Source organism: Lepidochelys olivacea (genome assembly GCF_965140295.1).
Source record: "Lepidochelys olivacea isolate rLepOli2 genome assembly, chromosome: 9".
Classification (NCBI taxonomy): domain Eukaryota; kingdom Metazoa; phylum Chordata; order Testudines; family Cheloniidae; genus Lepidochelys; species Lepidochelys olivacea.
In genome coordinates this window covers 88,559,342-88,565,907 of record NC_140419.1, presented here as the reverse complement: position 1 = coordinate 88,565,907, position 6,566 = coordinate 88,559,342, and the positions used below count along the sequence as shown (strand labels likewise).

At 44.1% G+C, this 6,566-nt stretch overlaps 1 protein-coding gene across 1 annotated transcript in view; it reads left to right on the top strand.

Annotated features, from left to right (window-relative positions):
• Nucleotides 1-1,465: 1,465 nt before the first annotated feature.
• The window catches only part of XIAP (X-linked inhibitor of apoptosis), a 51,880-nt gene continuing 46,779 nt past the window's right edge, over nt 1,466-6,566 (top strand). The window contains exon 1 of the mRNA XM_084639665.1: nt 1,466-1,560. The gene's annotated coding sequence lies outside the window, so the exon portion shown is untranslated. The remainder of the gene's footprint in view (nt 1,561-6,566) is intronic.

Sequence of the window (6,566 nt, the reverse complement as noted above, 5' to 3'; positions counted from 1 at the left end):
GGTGTAGGTGGTTGGGGCTCAGTGAGGAGGGTGTTTGGGAGGAGGCTCATCAGGGTGGTAGAGATGCAGGGGAGGTGGGGCTTATCAAGGTGAGAGTTTGATCGGCCTGCTTAACAGGGGAGTCCCAGCTGTTGCCAAGGCAATCCGCATGCTAGGCTCCCGCTTCCCCTATCCCCTTCTCTTCCCCATCCCATCATAGGTGCTGACTTTTGGTTTTGCCAGTGGGTCCCGCATCCCGGCTCTGCCTGCTCCCCCAAGGCCCCAGCCCCACCCCTTCCTGCCTCCACTCTGTCCCCTCCCCCAGATTCCCTCCCACTCACTCCTTTCTGCCCCCTCCTGCCTTAAGGGCAAGGTGTGTGTGTGTGTGTGTGTTTGGGGGGGGGCTCAGCTCCCCCCCCAACTGGCAATTTTCAGTATATTTATGCACTTTTCATATTCTATTTATTGAATGTGTGTCTGTCATTGGTATCTTAACGTCATCATTAAAATAGTAATGAACTACATAATTACATTATCATGAATTACAGTTTATTAAAATCATTACACTCAGCTACAAGCTGTCTTCACTAACAGCCCAGTTTATAGACATTACTTTCACTCTGCTTCACACCTGCTTGGGGCCTCTTTGGGAGCTGCGGGCCACTGATGGCAGTGGAAAAGTGGCAGCTGCGAGGGACAAGCAGTGGGGAGTCTTCCCCCTCTCTTGTTTCTTCTCTAAGTCCTTGCTCCCCTTCCTGATGTTTCCCCCTTCTTACTTCCCATCCATGTCCCTTTTCCCATCTCTCTCTCTACTCTCCCCTCCTGGTGGCTCGGTCTAGTGCCTGGCCCACCCATACACTCAAAGCGCAGAGGAGGCTCCCTCTCCTTGGGGTAGGAAGGGTTGCCTAGTGGTTAAGGCACAGCCCTGGGGGCCAGGTGTTCTGGGTTTGGTTCTCTGCTCTGCCACAGACTCCCTGCTTAGCCTTGGGAAAGTCACGTCACCACCGCGTGCCCTAGATCCCACCTGCCAAAGGGGGCCAGTACTAACCCTGCCTCCTCGGCTAAATCCATTCATGGCTGTGTCAAGATGGGGAAAATGAACATACCAAGGCGGACAGATTTGAGCTGAATTTCTCCAGAGCCCTGAGAATGAGAGCCAGCTCCACACAGGGGGGGACGGGAGAGAGGGGGGCTCAGGCCAGCTCGGCACAGAGGGGGGTCGGCGCTTCAGCCCCGCAGCTTCTGCCGGGGTCGGGCCTTCCTCTCCCCCAAGCTCCTGCCGGGGTCGGGGCTTCTCCCCGCAGAGCCCTCCCTTCCCGCTCTCCACTCGGCCAGGCACACTGACCCTGCGAGGCCAGCAGCAGCCGCCCCCTTGCTCCAGTGACCGGGGCGGCCCGGGCCAGCCAGGCTCTCCACCTGCGCTTCCCCCTGCCGCCGCTAGATGTCGCCCCACGCCAACGGGCTCAGGGCCTCAGCCCCCGCCCCCGGCAAATAGGAGGCCGCGAGCCGCCATCTTCTCGCAGGCTTCTTGACCCGAGCGGCGTGCGGGGCTGCGGGCGGCGGGCTAGCGGAGCCCGTGCGGTAAGTTTGACATGGGGAAGGGGCCGCTGCCGCCTGCTAGTTCCGACGGCAAGGGACGAGTCAGCTCGGGGACGGGGGGGGGTCCGTCTCTGGGCTCCCTCTACAGGGGGCGGGACACTACTTCCCCCCCTCGGGACAGTGCCGTGGCGGGCAGGAGTGTTCCCGCCCCTCCGGGGGTGTCCTGGGCGGCGGGGAGCTTTACTCCCTCCCCCCCCGCCCCTCCTGAGTAGGGCACGCCCGGGAGGGCGGGGCAGAGACTCTGATCCTGACCCCCCTTCTCAGTGGGGTTCCCCGGGGGGCGGGGGGCAGGGACTCTCATTTTCCCTACTGCTGGTGCAGCGTCAACTACATCACAACTACATCACACTTTTTTTTTTTTTTTGGTGATTTTTCAAGGACCCCCCCCCCCCCACACACACCTTCTAATACTTTGTAATATGGAAACAAACTTGTAAAATTAAAGGACGCACAAATCTTCGGGCATTACCTGATGTATGGACACCCCCTAAGATCCAGCTTGAGTCCCCCAGAGAGTTCTGTTACCTGGATAAACTGGAGCCATCCTAAGGTTCCCTCACTTCTCATTTCCAACTGTGGCAGAGGGGTGTAGAGCCCTCGGGATTTATCTGCATCCGAAATTGCAGGGCTGTGTTGGACTTGGCACATGTCTCGCCTATCGCTTTACTGCATTAACCAGTGTGTGTGTATGTGTGTGTGTGTGTATATATATACACACCGGAGAGGGAGAGGAATTATTTATGCTCATGACCAATGTGGACACAAGAACAAATGGATATAAACTGGCCACAAGGAAATTTAGGCTAGAAAGTAGACGAAGGTTTCTAACCATCAGAGGAGTGAAGTTTTGGAACAGCTTTCCAAGGGAAGCAGTGGGGGCAAAAGATCTATCTGGCTTTAAGATTAAACTCGATAAGTTTATGGAGGAGATGGTATGATGGGATAACATGGTTTTGGTAATTAAATATTCGTGGTAAATAGACCCAATGGCCTGTGATGGGATATTAGGTGGGCTGGGATCTGAGTTACCCAGGAAAGAAACGACATCGTGCACCCACGGGGAAAGGGACTGAGAGGCTTTCCCCATTGGACCGTATGAACTGGAACCATAAACCCACTGAACATTAAATACCCACCAAATGAGGGTAGACCCATCCCCGCTATCGTAGCCACTCACTATATTCCGCACCTGAACATAGCCGGTATGTGGATAGCTTACCCCCATATATCAATGTCTGTACTTTGACCGGTTAAACTTTTACCCCCAGTCGGGGAGATTGCAGATTTTTACGTAATCCTTACTCCACCAGCTCCTAAATCGAATTTCGCATCCCTTGATAATCTGTACCTTATCCCCTGACAACCAGAAACTTCTATGCTTGAACTCTGTACTGTTTCTTCTTTCAACATTATCTTAATAAAATTATTAAATCTGGCTGATGAATCTTGCCCATATGCTCAGGGTTTAGCTGATCGCCATATTTGGGGTCGGGAAGGAATTTTCCTCCAGGGCAGAGCATGTAGCTCTGTAGCATGGGGCACGGGTCACTTGCTGGAGGATTCTCTGCTCCTTGAAGTCTTTAAACCATGATCTGAGGACTTCAATAGCTCAGACATAGGTGAGAGGTTTTTCGCAGGAGTGGGTGGGTGAAATTCTGTGGCCTGCGTTGTGCAGGAGGTCGGACTAGATGATCATAATGGTCCCTCCTGACCTTAGTATCTATGAATCTAAGTACATAATGCATTGCATGCCATTTGTCCACACGTCTGGAGTACACCTGACTTTTCAACCTCATTTATGCCTCTGGTTTATCTGTACTTGTGTGTCTCCCTATTGGCTTGTAGCTCATTTAAGGGTAAGGTCATTTAAAGAGTTGCTTTTCTTCCTGTTAATCTTCCGGACCTGAAAGGTTGAAGAGTTATAACAGTAACACTTCTGTATATGCAGCTGTTTATAAAATATTATGGATATTTATTAAATAGCTAAAAATGAAGAGGATTAAAGCAGCAAGTAAAATAGTATGAAATCACAAGCAAACTAGTGTGTGTCATAAGCCAAAGTCTCTTTGAAATGAGGAAATGTTTTCAAGATACTGCTGTATCAAAGACAACAAAAAAAGTCAAAGTTCACTTTGAAAAGGTCTGGTTCAATAAAGTCTCAGAACTAATGTTTTATAGCTCACAAGAAAATAAATTTAGTCAGGGGATTGCTTTTTTGAAATCCAGTTCTAAGGGTGCTGATATTTCTATAGCGCAAGGACAGGAATACTTTTCTTGGTGAACCTGCCTTTCTAGAGGCTTTAGCAGTCTCAAATAGCAAGATCAGAGAGATGTTTTCTATTAAAGCATTGGCCATTGGAAATTACAGAGGGGTAAGACTGTTAATTATGGCTCTGATCCTGCGACTGGCTCCTAAGTAATCATGCTATTTAATTTTTTGTCACATAATTTATTTTCATAAGGTAATAAAAATATTTGAATAAACTAAATTCTGATAAAGGTTTTTGGGTTTGAATAATTTTTTTAAAATTATTCATAAAAAAGGTGTTTCTATACAAAGAAAACCCCAAACAGGATTGTTTTAACCATTTTCTTAGCAGGCTTCAAAGTATCTACGGTGGAAACCCTCAACTCCCATTGGAGTCAAGTGCACAACTTCACTTTTATTTAACAGGATAACTGAAACCTCAGGTTTTGGAAGTTTGTCAAAATGTAGCTCTCTGCCAATGGATAACCTGAAACTTGTTGTGCTGACCTTCATATATAGTAGATTTTCTGTAAAAGAAGCTACAAACTGTTTACCAGTTAATGGGATCTGAGGGTGCATGGTCCCTTAGAAAACTTGGGGTAGCATACAGGAAAAAAAATCAGTTTAGAAATAAGGATGAAAAAGATGATTTTGAACAGATAAATATTACATTTCAGAAGACTGATATCTAATTTTCTGATGTCATTACAGGATTAATAACCAAAATAGAGGCTTTATTTTGTTTATAGATTACTAAATTATGTGCCATTAGAGCAGATAAAAAAAAGATCTAAGAAATCTTGTGGGACAGTATAAAAAGGAGACTCTAAGGTCTTCCCCTATGGGGCAGGAAGAAGAAAGATTAATCACAATTTTGTTTCCTTTTTCTTGATCTGATTCCGTTTACTTATTTAAATCTAGTTTTGCCCTTCAAAATTCCTGCAAATAGGTGAAATCTTCTTGTGAAGGTATTAGTATTTCATCTTTGAGAGTCATTAATTTGGAATTAAAAACATGACCATGATTTCACAGTGTAAACAAAAAAAAGACCAAACATTTCTAAAACACCTCTCAGATTGGCAGGGTCGAAAACTGCTCCTGCTATTCTTTTAGGAATAAATCCCACTGTTAATCTATCTGCTTTGTATGAACTTTATTGGGTTTTCTTATAGAGAGATGGAAACATAGAGCCTTTCTTGTTCAAATTAAAATAAATATGTATTTCCCAAGCTTCTCTGCCAGCTCCCTGAGCAAAGAACGTAATAATTGTTCATATTCTCTCCAGCTCTTCTGCAAATTTAGTTCGAGTCCTGATACAATATGACACAATATAGATCTTTGCAATTTGCAAATGTAACTCAAACTTTCATTCAACAATTCTCGAGTCCTTTGCACCTATACCCACTTTCTCCTGCCAAATCCTTTCTTCGTTTTGGCTCAGCTACCACTCTCCTGATTCCTTCTATTTCTGAGAGATGTTTCAGAGTAGCAGCCCTGTTAGTCTGTATCTGCAAAATTCCACTGAATGCATCCAATGAAGTGAGCTGTAGCTCACAAAAGCTTATGCTCAAATAAATTTGTTAGTCTCTAAGGTGCCACAAGTGCTCCTTTTCTTTTTGAGAGATGTTTGCTATTTACAAGATTATTTGCGTAGTCAGGTTATGTATTTTTCCTGGTTCATTCTTTCTCTCTGATTTTTCTCTCCAAATATTTCATACTTTGATTTTTAATTCACGGGTTTATTGTCTGATGTTTAGATTTTTGTGCTGGATGTGCTATAAATGGGTTAAATAAATATTTAATTATTGCTTTTGACACAGTTTTCCACATTTCCAACTGTTTGTGTAAAATTGTATTTCCTTTAAGGGTATTTAATTTTGTCCTTGAATGTGGTTTTAGGGATAGAACTGCATAAAATCTAATTTATTACTAGAAATCCTACATTATTTTATCTCTTAAAATCATTAAGTCCCTAGAAAATATTCATATGGGTTTTACTGTCTTTTTAATGTCAGTGTTTATTAATATGAGAGATTTCAGTTTAATAAAACAGACTATATTGTTCCTAATCTTCTTTTAAAAAGATGCAGGCTGAGCACCTCTCTTTTGTCATGTTACTTGAAAATAACACTTTCCAAGGAAGTATTGTCATTGTAGAGCATTGAACAGAACATGACTTCTATCCTAATATATAGGATGTTGTTTTGTTGGGCTTTTCATTTAAGGAACAAAAACAGTTGGGAACTCCAATTCTGCCAAGTTTAGGCCATCTCGAAAAATACCAAAAACCCCTTACCAAGTCAAAATGTCAAATGGATTATTCTTCCTGCTGCCTTATTAAAGGCATTGAAAAAATTATATTTATTTATGAACTGGGTTTTGGTTTTCCTGTAGCCTGTTAGTTTCTCTTTCATATTGTGATTGCAAATGTAAAAGGCTGTTTTGTTTTTATATGGTGCAATCAGTAAACGAAGATTAATCTGTATTTTTTTTTTTTTAGGATTTCTACTTGCTTCCTTTCAGAGTAACAGCCGTGTTAGTCTGTATTGGCAAAAAGAAAAGGAGTACTTGTGGCACCTTAGAGACTAATAGATTTGCTGTAGCTCAGGAAAGCGTATGCTCAAATAAATTGGTTAGTCTCTAAGGTGCCGCAAGTACTCCTTTTCTTCTTGCTTCCTGTAGCTAGCTACATGCATGGCTTGTGTTTTTGTTTGATGTTACTCATGGAACACTAACTACT